Source organism: Macrotis lagotis, chromosome 3, assembly GCF_037893015.1.
Source record: "Macrotis lagotis isolate mMagLag1 chromosome 3, bilby.v1.9.chrom.fasta, whole genome shotgun sequence".
Classification (NCBI taxonomy): Eukaryota; Metazoa; Chordata; class Mammalia; order Peramelemorphia; family Peramelidae; genus Macrotis; species Macrotis lagotis.
This window is the reverse complement of record NC_133660.1, coordinates 71,462,807-71,476,106: the sequence shown is the minus strand read 5'-3', so window position 1 is coordinate 71,476,106 and position 13,300 is coordinate 71,462,807. Positions and strand designations below refer to the sequence as shown.

General features: G+C 38.4%; 1 pseudogene; it reads left to right on the top strand.

Annotated features, from left to right (window-relative positions):
* Window positions 1-3,789: 3,789 nt before the first annotated feature.
* LOC141516124 (adenylate kinase isoenzyme 6 pseudogene) lies at window positions 3,790-4,724 on the top strand (annotated as a pseudogene).
* The last annotated feature ends 8,576 nt before the right edge of the window (window positions 4,725-13,300 follow it).

Below are 13,300 nucleotides of genomic sequence, written 5' to 3'. Positions count from 1 at the left end.
TTTTCTAGGTCTCATTTTACCAAGTTCAAATAACTATTCAAATAACTAGAGTTCAAATAACTATTCAAGTAAAATTCTTATTACTTAACTATTCTAATTTGTATGTAAGATTCAGAAGCCCCAATTTTAATTTAAAAAATAACAAAATAAAAGTGAGAATGCAGGCTAGTTGAATGAAGAATAACGACTATCTCCTTATTTTATATTCTAGCTCAAAATGATTTATATGGTATACTAGAGAGCTACATGAAAGTGTTTAAACCTAAACTATATAAAGAGACCCTTAATTTCTTGAACAGCCAGGGGATCAAAAAGAAAAGAATTAAATTTACCCAGGAATTACTCCATCTTGCTTTTGTTATCTGGTTCTGATCCTCTGCCCTTATCAAAGAAATGTTTTAATTGGTATAACCTAGTTGATTGATCTGAGAGAGCTGAGAGACCCTGAAGAGCTGATCCCAAGCACTAGAAGCAGGAACCAATTCACCTCATCCAACAGAGAACAGGCCCAAGGAAAGCAGTGTGACATCAGTGATCCCCTCTATCAGATGTTTAGTTCTCCCTCCACACACAGACCCAGGACAAACTTTTTCCTTATGCCTATACTCTTTAAGGTCATGTATGCCTGCTCTTGACACAGATATTTTGTGTAGTTAGGGCAGAGGATGTCTGAGTTTTATGGAAGAATGAAATGTCTCTTTTTTCAACAAATTGTGTCTTTTGATTGACTGGGGGTGGAACCCCAAACAATGGCAGAAATTGTGAGTTATAGTTTGGAATGGATATGGTTGCAACAATGAGTTTGGAGTTATTCTGGGAGCTGTTATGTTTGAAACATAATAACATCTTATGGGGCAGCTTATAATAACATAGTAACATCATATGGGGCAGCTAGGTGGCACAGTGGATAGCGCGCTGGCCCTGGAGTCAGGAGTACCTGAGTTCATATCCAGCCTCAGACACTTAATAATTACCTAGCTGTGTGGCCTTGGGCAAGCCAGTTAACCCCATTGTTTTGCAAAAATCTAAAAAAAAAAAATATCATATAGTTTTCAAAATTTTCCTAGGGGAAAGAAGCCCAATCTGAGTTAGTAATTCACTATGATCATGGGAGGAGAGATTAGATCACTAGGTGAGGATGGGGAAAATCTCTAGTATATTTCAATGGACAACAGTGATGAGCTAGGAGAGGGTCTATATGAAAGCCCAGTTTTAGGATCAGAAAACAAGATAGATGATGCTGAGCAAAAAGAGCAGAACCAAGAGAACATGGTGTATATTAACAACAGCATTGTGAGTTGAACGACCTTGATGGATGCAGCTCCTCTCAGCAGTCCAGAGAGCTAGGGCAACCCTAGAAGACTGGCTATGGACAATGATAGCAACATCCAGAGGAAGAGAAACAAAACAAAACAAAAAACCCTTCAGAATCTGAATTCACCTTTTTTTTTTATTCACTTTTTTTTTTTAGGTTTTTGCTAGGCAATGGGGTTAAATGGCTTGCCCAAGGCCACACAGCTAGGTAATTACTAAGTGTCTGAGACCGGATGTGAACTCAGGTGCTCCTGATTCCAGGAACTCTATCCACTGTACCACCTAGTCACCCCCTTATTCACTTCTTTTTAAAAATATTTATTTATTTATTCATTCATCTTTTTATTTATTTATGTATATATATATATATATGTTGTTTATTTATTTAAGGCAATAGGGTTTGTATGACTTACAAAAATTATTAAGTGTGTGAGGTCACATTTGAACTCAGGTCCTCCTGACTCCAGGGCCAGTGCCCTATCCACTGCACCAACCTAGCTGCCCCCCCTTTTATAAATTTTTATTTAACTACATTCACTTTTTAAAAAAAATTTCTCTTAAATGATGAAAAAGGGTGAAAACATCACTTGTACAGAAATATTCATAGCAGCCCTGTTTGTAGTAGCAAAGAATTGGAAATCAAGTAAATGTCCTTCAATTGGGGAATGGCTTAGCAAACTGTGGTATATGTATGGAACACTACTGTTCTATTAGAAACCAGGAGGGATGGGAATTCAGGGAAGCCTGGAGGGATTTGCATAAACTGATGCTGAGTGAGATGAGCAGAACCAGAAAAACACTGTACACCCTAACAGCAACATGGGGGTGATGATCAACCTTGATGGACTTGTGCATTCCATCAGTGCAACAATCAGGGACAATTTGGGGCTGTCTGCAGTGGAGAATACCTTCTGTATCCAGAGAAAGAACCTGTGGAGTTTGAACAAAGACCAAGGACTAGTACCTTTAATTTAGGAAAAAACCTGATATCTTATTGTCTGATCTTGCTATCTCTTATACTTTATGTTTCTTCCTTAAGGATATGATTTCTCTCTCATCACATTCAATTTGGATCAGTGTATACCATGGAAACAATGTAAAGACTGACAAATTGCCTTCTGTGGGGGGTGGGGGGAGGGAAGTAAGATTAGGGGAAAAATTGTAAAGCTCAAAATAAATAAAATCTTTTAAAAAAATTTCTCAGGTATTTTTTCCTGTCTCCTGGTTTTCTTTTCCTCATATTGAAAATGACTTATCTGTAAATATGTTAAACACAATGTGTATGTACAATATTCACCTGACTGTTTATTGCTGAGGGGAAGGGGGTGGGAAGAGAGGGAGGAAGGAAATCATATGACATAAAATATGCATATGAATGTGGATGAAGGTTGAAAAATTTTCATAACATGTAATTAGAAAAATAAAATAAAATGTCATTAAAAAAAGAAAAAAGTTAAATCTGAAAGTAGTCACCAAATAAAGGAGATAGTAGCAGGAAGCAATGCCCAACATAGAGTAAAGGTATTCAGGCCTCAATTCTGTCTTCACAGGCAACTAATCATAAAATCATAGATTTAGACCTTTGAGAACATCTAGTACAACTAACCTTTCTGAATGTCAGTTTAATCTATAAAATGGGGATATTCATAACAACAATACTTATATTCATATCAACAGTACAAGACTGTTATGAGTCTCAAATGAAATCACTTATATAAAACATAAAAGTGTCATAGGAAAACTCAGCAGTATTTATAGGTGTTTTTTTTTTTAAAGCAGGACTGGTTTGAAGAATCTGAATCAGTAGATGGTCAGAGAGAGACAAGTGAGGTGTAAAGGTCTATAATTTTCAGGTAGCTCCAGAGCTCAGAAACCTCCAAGAAAGATAAATTGGGTTTTGTAAGTTTTGTCATACCAAAGTCAGTTTTGTAAGTACCAAACTAAAGAGAGTAATTTTTCACTCAGAGATTCTATTTTGGTTGTTCATTTGTTGGGAGTCAGAAGAGGGAAGGAATGATAGGAAAAGGTTTCCCAAGTCTAGGTTAGTGTGTTGAGAAGGCAGTGTGCCAAAATGATAGAGCAGAGAGACAAGTGTAGTTAATTCTAAAGTTTCTTGGTTTGTCTGCTACTAATTCCTTCCCTCTTCAAGATATCCTCCATCCGGGTTCTAAAGTTAATCTCCTCTACCCCCCCACCAAAATAAAGTTATCTTCCCAAAGCACAGCTGACCTGTATTGCTCCCTCCTTAAGAATTTTCAGTGATTCTTTCTTGCCTCTCTCTAGGACAGAAATTCCCAAGGTCAGCATTTAAAGTTCTTCTTAGTGGTTGTAGCCTACATTTCCAAGTCAACAAACATTTATTAAGGATTTTTTTACTATTTGTCAGGCATGTGCCAGGTAAGCACTGAGAATACAAGTAAAAAGACAGCTTCTTCCCTCAAGGGGCTTTCATTTTAACTCAAAGATCGCACCCCCTCGGCTGCTAGCCGGCCTGCCCGGCCTGCCGCTCCTCGCGGAGGGCCGGCGCCGGGGCGGAGTCAGCGCCGCGGCTGCCATGAGGCTGCCCAACATCCTGCTCACGGGTACACCAGGGGTTAGAAAGACCACACTAGACAAAGAACTTGCATCAAGAACAGGACTGACATACATTAATGTGGGCGATTTAGCACAAGAAGGACAGTTATATGATGGCTTTGATGAAGAATACGAACGTCCTATTTTGGATGAAGACAGAGTAGTTGATGAGTTAGAAAATAAAATGACCGAAGGTGGAATTATTGTTGATTACCATGGCGGTGACTTCTTTCCTGAACGATGGTTTCATATAGTTTTTTTTTGCTTCAAACAGATAATTCTGTGTTATATTCAAGACTTGAAAAGAGGGGATACAGTGTAAAGAAACTACAGGACAATATACAGTGTGAAATTTTCCAAATTCTTTATGAAGAAGCCATGGCCTCCTACAAGCATGAAATAGTGCACAAGCTGCCAAGCAATGTACCAGAAGAACTAGAGAGTAATTTAGATCAGATAATGAAATGGATTGAACAGTGGGTGAAAGATAATAATTGAACTTTGAAGGCAAAGCATGGATTTTCAAGGTGTTCTGCAAATTATTTTCTTGATGACTTCTTCCTCCTTATGCAATAGGAATTAAGACAACATACACTAAATTTTACTATCCAGAATTGTGTTGTACAAGTGGCAGGTGGATAATATATAAGGTTGAGTTATGACTAAATTTTTTTTTCTCCATGAGAAAACTGAGAAACCCCCAAATAAACAAAGAAGATATTAAGGATTTTTAAAGTTTAGATATATTCAACATTCTCATTTATTTTGGTTACCTGCTAAAGAGTAAGCAAATTTGAGAAACTAGATGGAAATCTTATAATTGACATGAAAAAGAAAAATGACTGGGAAGAACTGCTGACTTTGTAAATAAAAGAGCTTAAGGATGAAGCTATCAACATTAACTCAAAGATCACCCCTAAGAGAGAGAGAGTTTAAAAGTGTGTGTTGGGGGCGGGGGGTAGTAAAATGGAGTAGGGGAGGGATAGGAGAGAGGGCAATAGAGAGAAGACTCTTGGTTAGTTGGTGGGGGGGGGTGGAGAAGTCGGGAGAGTCAGAATTGGAGTCACAATTGGCCCTGGCACTTCAAAATGGTGATTCTGGTAGGAACTTGCCAATCAGAGTTTGGATGGTGGGACTTAATCATTCTAAGTTGTAATCACACCAACCTGACTGGCTGTTCCCTGAACTTGACTTTCCAACTCTCCTGTCTGAACTTTGTAAACTATCTAGTACCGCCCCGCCCCCCCCCCCCATTCCTGGAGGGCATTCTTCTGCCTCTTGGGACCTTACCTTATTTCAGGACTCAAGCCCAGTTATCAGCCACTTCAGCAAGTATTTTGGAGTCTGTGGTGGGTAGCATCCTCACCTATCTCATATTGTGTTTTTTGCTTATTTATATGAAAGGAGGCTGAAGTTTTTCCCTGACCAAAAGTGTTGAAGTAATCAAGTTTTTATGCTAACTGTTCTGTTTGATAAAGACCCTAATGTGAGCTGGGAGAGAATCTTAGACCAAGCCTCTTAAGTTTTTCTTTAGAATAGGTTCAAGTTATTTGCAAACTAATTGGGAGGGGCATCTACTATATCTCAGATGGTTATTCTGTCTCTCTGGGCTTGGACCTCTAATTCAACAAAGGGGTTTAAAAGAAACTATCTAATCCCAGCCTAAATCTGGAAATGTTAGAACTGAAGCTAGGATTGATTGCTTGGGGTGAAAAGGAGACCCTCTGGACTAACAGAAACTACTGCTCAGCAGATATCAGAGAAACACTGAAGTGAAGTCATCAAGGACTAGCAGAGGAGATGTCAGTCAACCAATTAACATTTATTAAACTCCTAAGTGCTGGGGATACAAGGAAAGATATTCCTGCTCACTATCTAATGAGGGAGATAATATGCAAGCAAATATGTACAAACATGCTGGGCAGCTAGGTGGAACTGTGGATAGAGTCAGGAAGACCTAAATTCAAATCTGATCATGGATACCTACTAGCACTGTGACCCTGAACAAGTCACCTAACCCTGTTTGACTTAATTTCCTCATATGGAATGGGCTAAGGAAGGAAATGACAAACTATTCCAGTATTTCTGCCAAGAAAACCCCAAAAGGGTCACCAAGAGTAAGACATGACCGAACAATAACAGCATCAAATGTAACAACAACAAAACTAACAAACGACAAATGTTTAAATTGTATATAGGATAAATTGGAGATCATACTTAGGGAGAAGGCATTAGAATTAAGGAGGAATCCATGAAGGCTTTTTGCTAATGGTGGGATTGTAGCTGGTAGGAAGGAAATCAGGAAGGCAGTAATGATGTCTCTCATGCACTGGAGATAGCTAAGGAAAAACCCTTGAGCTGGGAGTTGGAGGTCTTGTTCAAGGAAAAGCAAGAAGGTCAGTGTCACTAGATCACTGATGTATCCAGAGGGATCAGTCACACAGTTCCAGGCTACAAGAATAACCAGAACAGAGGATTATTCCTGGGGAGCCCATAAGAGCCCAGTGGAATAATGTGCTAAACAGAGATAACATACCCAACAACAAAAAGACCTAGTGAGAGCAGCTTGATAACATCACCAGAAGACATCAGGGTCCCTCATATTTCCCCATGTGGGAGCAGCTGATGAGTAATTCCTATATATGTTCTTGGTCTCCACCAAAGACATATACATTTGTGGGAGAGTGTGATATATATATATATATATATATATATATATATATATATATATGTATATGTATATATGTATATATACATATATATATATATAATATATTTAAAGGGAGTTTTGCTATGAACTCTATTTTGCTAAAATGCTAAAACATTACCATGAGAACTGACTTGATAATATATAATCCTTTTGAGTGAAAAGTTGGTTGGATTTCTCTGCATTGCCCAGAGAGCCTTCCCTGATTTAAGGCAAAGAAATGCCTCTAACTCCAATAGCACCACATTTTCTCAACCTTCACTTAAAGGGATTGTGAGTTAAAAGAGCATGTTACATTACTTCATCATTTTGAAAGCAGAAGTGCAGAAAGGACCAGAAGGGGAGTAGCTAGCCTCAACAAGAGCTTGGTGCGTCCATGAGCATTGTTCATGAAAGTACCAAGGTCATCAAAGCTGGAAATCCAGAGCTGTGAGTCACCGAGGGCATAGGAGGCTTCCTCCCTCAAGTTTCTTCCTGCTAGGTTTCTGTAAGTGTGTACATATTCTCCTCTGAAGAGATTAAGTGTATCAATGGGAGAGCATGACCTCAGGTTATATAATGTTTTCATTATTAGTGCATTTGTTTTACATTGAATAACTATGGTATTATGGCTTTTAGCTTATAAATAAATGAATATTTTATGTTTTAGAGCTAAAAGTGACTGGTTTTGTATAAATGGGGAAATATACCAGTAAGGGCTCAGGAGCTATAGTGGTGACTAATGGGAGTGTATCCCTCCCACAATAGTTACCATATAAGAATCTGAGTCATAGTTGCAAACCCACGTTTAGGAACTCCAGATCTTCTGGTAGGAAAGGCATCATCCCAGTTTGAGGTGAGTGAGCTAGGGAAGAGAGAGACAGAGACAGAAACAAAGACTGTTAGAGAAGCAGAGACAGAGAGAGTCAGTGATAGAGAAAGATAGAGACAGACAGAGACAGAGAATCAAGAGTCAGAGACACAAGAAGGATAGAAGGGGGGAAAGGAGAGAGAAAGAGAGAGAGAGAGAGAGAGAGAGAGAGAGAGAGAGAGAGAGAGAGAGAGAGAGAGAGAGAGAATGACTAAAAAAGTTAATATATATCTGAACCCTTTCCTTTGGGGTATGGCCCCAAAGTGTATTGTGAGCCTGAGGTAACTACTATGGGTGGTCTATATGTGAGAAAGGCATGCTGAGGGAGCTACCTATTTACATTAAATGTTTGAGGACTGTGTTTTTGTTTTTATGATTGTATCACACCTCCCCACCAGGAGAGAAGCACTTTTAGTCCAAGGTCACATCCCACCTCTTAGACAAGCACTGTGATGGTGAGCAAATCACAAACTTTCTGAACTTCAGACAATTCTTGAAAACAATAACTGTGGTGGGGAGCCATCTCTTACATCTAGAATTTAGAGAGTTGGAACACTGACAAAATCATAAGTCCTTGAAGTATTGACATTTCCCAATGCCTGACATATTTGCAGAGATTTCCACTCTCCTTTATGAAATGACTTTGTATATATTCTGCATTTCCTAGTCCACATGTATGTCTTCCCCCAGCAGAATTTAAGCACCTTGAGCACAGGTAAGGAGTGAGTTTAAAATATAATTCAAATATTTTCTTGTTGTGTAACTCTGGGCAAGTCTCTTATTCATCCTTCACCTCCTTTTTCCTATCTGTAAAATACAAATAATAATAATAATAATAGAGCCTACCCCACTGGGTAGTTGATTACCAAATGAGATAATGTAAAGTGCTTTGTAATTCTTCAAGTCTATGCTATTGGTGGTGGTATTATTATATTATTATTATTATAGAATTAGCCTTTACAATCTTCTAGAATCTCTAATTCAATTCAATGAAAATTTGTTTGTTGTCCTACAATAACAGGAAATAAGATGAAGTTTGTTGAATTGAAGCTAGTTGCAGAAGGCTACAAAAGTTAGCTTAGGTAATAGGATTCCCATGGAAATACCACTAGAGCTGAATTAAAGTCAAGGACGAGAGCAAAAGAATTTGAGAGAAAAGAGAGACTAAGAATGTGAGCAAAATCCTTAGAACCTTATTTGGCTGAAATTTTACATCTATTGCTCTTTCCCCAGCCCATATTAGCCTAATTTGTTCCACAGTAAATTCTCTTTAAAAATCTAAGAATTAGAAGAGACAGTACAAAGAAATCCTGGGGTTCTATGATGTCCAGATGCAGGAAAGTGAGAAGTGATGGTAACTTAAAAACTGAAAAAGAACAACAGTGAACCACTTTTCTGAGGAAGGAGGAGAGAAATCTTGGAGTTTGAAGACTTCAAGCATCCTGTGATATTAAAGTTGTGAGGCCCAGGGGAGAGATATCATCTCCAGATCTCAAGCCAAATGAATGGAATTCAAATCCCTTTTACTAGGACCTTGCACAAGTCTGTCTTCAAGTTTCTCTGGGAAAAACTTAATTTCTTCAGCTGAAAAAATGAAGGAGTTGACCTAAACGCTTTCTAAGGTCCTTTCCAACTCTAAATCTGTGATCTTATGACTCTTCCATCTCTGTAAGAATCCTAAGGATCTTCTCCTCAATTAGCAAATTGCTATCTTCTGTCAGTAAAATGGCACAAGGAAAATCTTCTGTGCAGAAGGAATGGAGAGGATTTAACCCTGGTTAGCTGTTGAGGGTTTTCCATTTCCTGCCTTAGCAAGTTTTCCAGTCTTCTGTGTTTTTCTTGACTTGCTTTCATTTCAGCTACCACCAGAAATCCTGAAAGCTGAAATGAAGCAGAGAAGAAAGGAAGGCTAAAGGCAATGTTGGGAGAGTTCTGCTCCCTCCACAGCAACCTGCTCAGAGCCCCCAGAACCAAGGCACATAGGATTGGAATCTTCTACCCAAGGCTGGGAATGGATTGGCAGATTTTGTGGAACAGCAACAGCTCAACCAAATACTCTGGCTCCATTAACTGTTGAATTCAACAGCCAGCTTCAGGAGAGCCAAGAAGAACTGATGACCTAGTTAAAGATTTGCCTTTAAAGATCTCAAAATTTGGAAGTGCCAGAGAATCTTCTACCTAGCAGCTGTGTCAGATGTTTGTGGAGTGTTAGAAATTTGGCATTACTCCAAACTCTGTTCAATTCATTTTTATGGCATCCTACCACACATAATAAACTGTAATTCAATCCACATGGAAAAACAGGGAAGAATCTTAATTCTCCTCATAAGCAACATTCTTGACAGGACATAATAGTCTTGAACAAGATACTACTAATGACACTTTTAAGATATATGTTATAATAATTATATTTCAATACAATCAATTCCATTTGTAATCCTATGTACTTTATTTTAAAATTTATTTTTAATTTTACAATTCCCCCTAATCTTGCTTCCCTCCCCCATAGAAGTCAGTCTGATAGTCTTTATGTTGTTTCCATGCTATACATTGATCCAAATTTACTTTATTTTTGAAAAGCATTAATAATAACCTTGAATACGATAGAACTATTACTATATATGATAATTATGTTTCAATATAATTGTAATCCTATGAACTTTATATATTTAAAAACATTATTCCAATAAGGGTTCTGATAGACAAAAAGCTAAAGAATCTGTGATACTCCCTATGCCTGACATAATATGAATAAATGAATTTTTAAGGGTTTATTATGTGCAAAGAAATACACTAAATCCCCAGGCTACAGGTATAAAAGCAAAGACAGCTCAAGAAGCTTATATGTTTAATAAAGGAGAAAATACCCTTAGAGGAATTTTAGACTGGAAAGTGATAGGGATGGTTAGTGGGCATTGAATAGAGTAATGGCAGAGTTGGTTGAGACTGCCACTAAAAGGACAATGTCACTAAGGAATGGGGAGGAAGGAAAGGGTAAGCCACTATGTTCACGAGAGCCTTGGCAATTGGAGTTTGTAGAAGAGTCAACCAGAAAGGAGGGAATGAAGTGAAGCATGGCTAGAATTGTCTTGAAAGAATGTTGCAGGAGAAGTAGTATGTTTTGGCTGATTTGTCTACTGACCATAGCAATTACTCAACAGAAGACAAGAGAAGAAATAATCAAAATATAGTAGTCTTTTCATAAAACTAGGTTATACTCTCCCACAATTTACAGAATTGATGAGGGGGAGTGGCCACATACTTGCAGAGATCTATTAGAGAGGTATATCAGAAGAGAAAGCCATGTGCCTGGAGCAACTTATTATTCTAGATGTCAGTCTGTAAAACCTGTGGTCTCATTAGCAAATGATCTGCACCATGCATCACCTGACAGACATAACTGTTTCCTTGCTATCTGCTCTAATATGGTCCTCCCAGTTTTCCTGATAGGTAAAGCTATTTTCTGTTATTTGGGGACCATTGAATCACTGATATCCCCTTTTAGCACACAGTCACCTTTGATCGGGTGCTGACATATCCTTTAGTGATAAGCAGTTCCTTACCTGTCAAACTCCTTAAATCTGCTCTGGAACGTTAAGGAATGTTTAACCAGAGATGGGGAGCAGAAAGCCAGCAACCCCTTACACTGATTTCCTCTATCAGTCTGTAGATGGCGTCAAAGAGCAATAAACCCAAATTAGATGGCCTTGGAGAGCAATAACCCCAAATAGCTCTTAAAATGTCAGCAGGATTTAATGTTCTTCCAATGAATTTCTAGTAGCTGCAAAGCCCATCAGAAGCTTGTCTGATTTGGTTTATTGCTGCCTGTGGCTTCCGTTCACAACTCTACTTGCATTCAATTTTTCTCTTTCTCTTTTTTTTTTTTTAAACTGGCTTCCCCCTCTAGCATCTAAAGTCTCAGGTAATGCCTCCTTATAAGCACTGATCTCTAACTTATGAAGTGAATCGCAACTATTCCACCTTTGTTATGTGTGACCCCTCCCCTAAAATCCCTGCAGCCTCCCAGGTTTTTGATTTGCTATTTCTCAGTCAAAACACTTAAGAATCTGAAAACATACAACAGCAAATAAGCTGCTGGACTTCCATGCCCTGCAACCATCATCTTTTCCTCTTTCCTCAAACATCCTCTCATCAGTTCACTCATTTAAAGGCCATGTTCCAGCAATTCTTCAGACTCTTTTTTTGCAGGACTGCATTTCTTCTTAAGCTGATTTTTAGCAGCTTTTCTTATACAAATGTCCTTTTTTTTCTGTTCCTTTCAACATTATCTACAAGAAGGTAAATCCCTTGAGAGCAGGGATTATTCCATTTATGCCTTTTTATTTCAGAGCTTTGCTAGTTTCTTGTACAATATAGAGTTTAGTAAATAGTTGTTCAATTGAATTGAATAGCAAAAGTTTGCAAAACCTTAAAGTCTAGAGAAACAGAAGATATAATGATGTAAGACAATTTAATCTCCTTGGGTCACAATTTTAATTAGAATTTAAAAATTAAGGACATATCCGTGATTACTGAGTATTTAAAATCTGGATTTAAAAAATGAAAATATCAGGATGTACTGAAAGTCATAAAGAAGTAGGAGCCAAGATCCCAAAAGAAATTCTAAGCACCACCACCCTCTCCAAGTATTCCTTATGGGCTAGCCCAAGCGATGTTCCCCACACAAGTGGCTCAGAAAGTGGGAGTCCTCTGTAGCTGTACCCAGGCTGCAAGCTAAGAAAGTCCTCCTTTGAAGAAAAATTGAACATTGGGATTAATCCCAGGGAGCTAGAAATGTAAGACTAACTGGAATAGCTTTTTCTGAGTTGTGCCCTGTACCCTCTGACATCCATAGGCATTCCACCTCCTGGTAAATGGGATGGCTAACAAGGAGGTTCTCCAAGAAAGACCACGATTTATGCTTCACTGGTTGCATTCTCTTCCAAACAACTTGGAGCCACTTGAGACAACCAATGAGGCTCTGGGGAAATGAGGTTAATGACAGCAGTAGAGGGCTGATTAGTCCAATATGTTTTGCTTCTATTAGCATCCTCTTTCAGTGCTATTTTTCTAAAAAGGTATAATTCACATTCAATTAACATTCTGTTTCTGATAAGAACTATGAGCAGATGGTATTGGAACCCTTGAGGGTGTTAGGGCAGAAGGAGAAAGATGAGAGCAAGGAAGTCCAGCAACCTGCCTCATGTGGGAGGACCCTGGGGGCAAACCTCCAATTTCTAGAAATCTATTTATTTGGACTGATCTATCCTTTCTATTCACAAGCCCAGTTACTTTAAAACCATATACAAACTCCTTACAAACTCCTTTCTTCATAAAGCCTATCATAATCTGACCTATAACTTATTCCTTTTCACTTTCCCAACAGGTCAGTCTAACTGGTCTTCCCACTGTCCCACTGCTCTACGTATGACACTCCATTTTCATCTTTGTTTAGCATTGAAGAATCTCCCTTTCTTAGATTCTTTTTTTTATTTTTTAGGATTTTGCAAGGCAATGGGGTTAAGTGGCTTGCCCAAGGCCACACAGCTAGGTAAGTATTAAGTGCCAAGTTTGAACTCAGGCACTCTTTACTCCAGCGCTGGTGCTCTCTCTATCCACTGTACCATCTAGCCTACCCACCTTTCTTAGATTCTTGAGTTTTAAAGACTCAGTTCAAGAAACCCCTTCTACCCAAGTTCTTTCCTCTTGCCATCAAACACCAGTGCTCCCCACAAATTACCTTGTATTTTTTTTTTTTTTTTTTAGTTTTTGCAAGGCAAATGGGGTGAAGTGGCTTGCCCAAGGCTACACAGCTAGGTAATTATTAAGTGTCTGAGACCGGATTTGAACCCAGG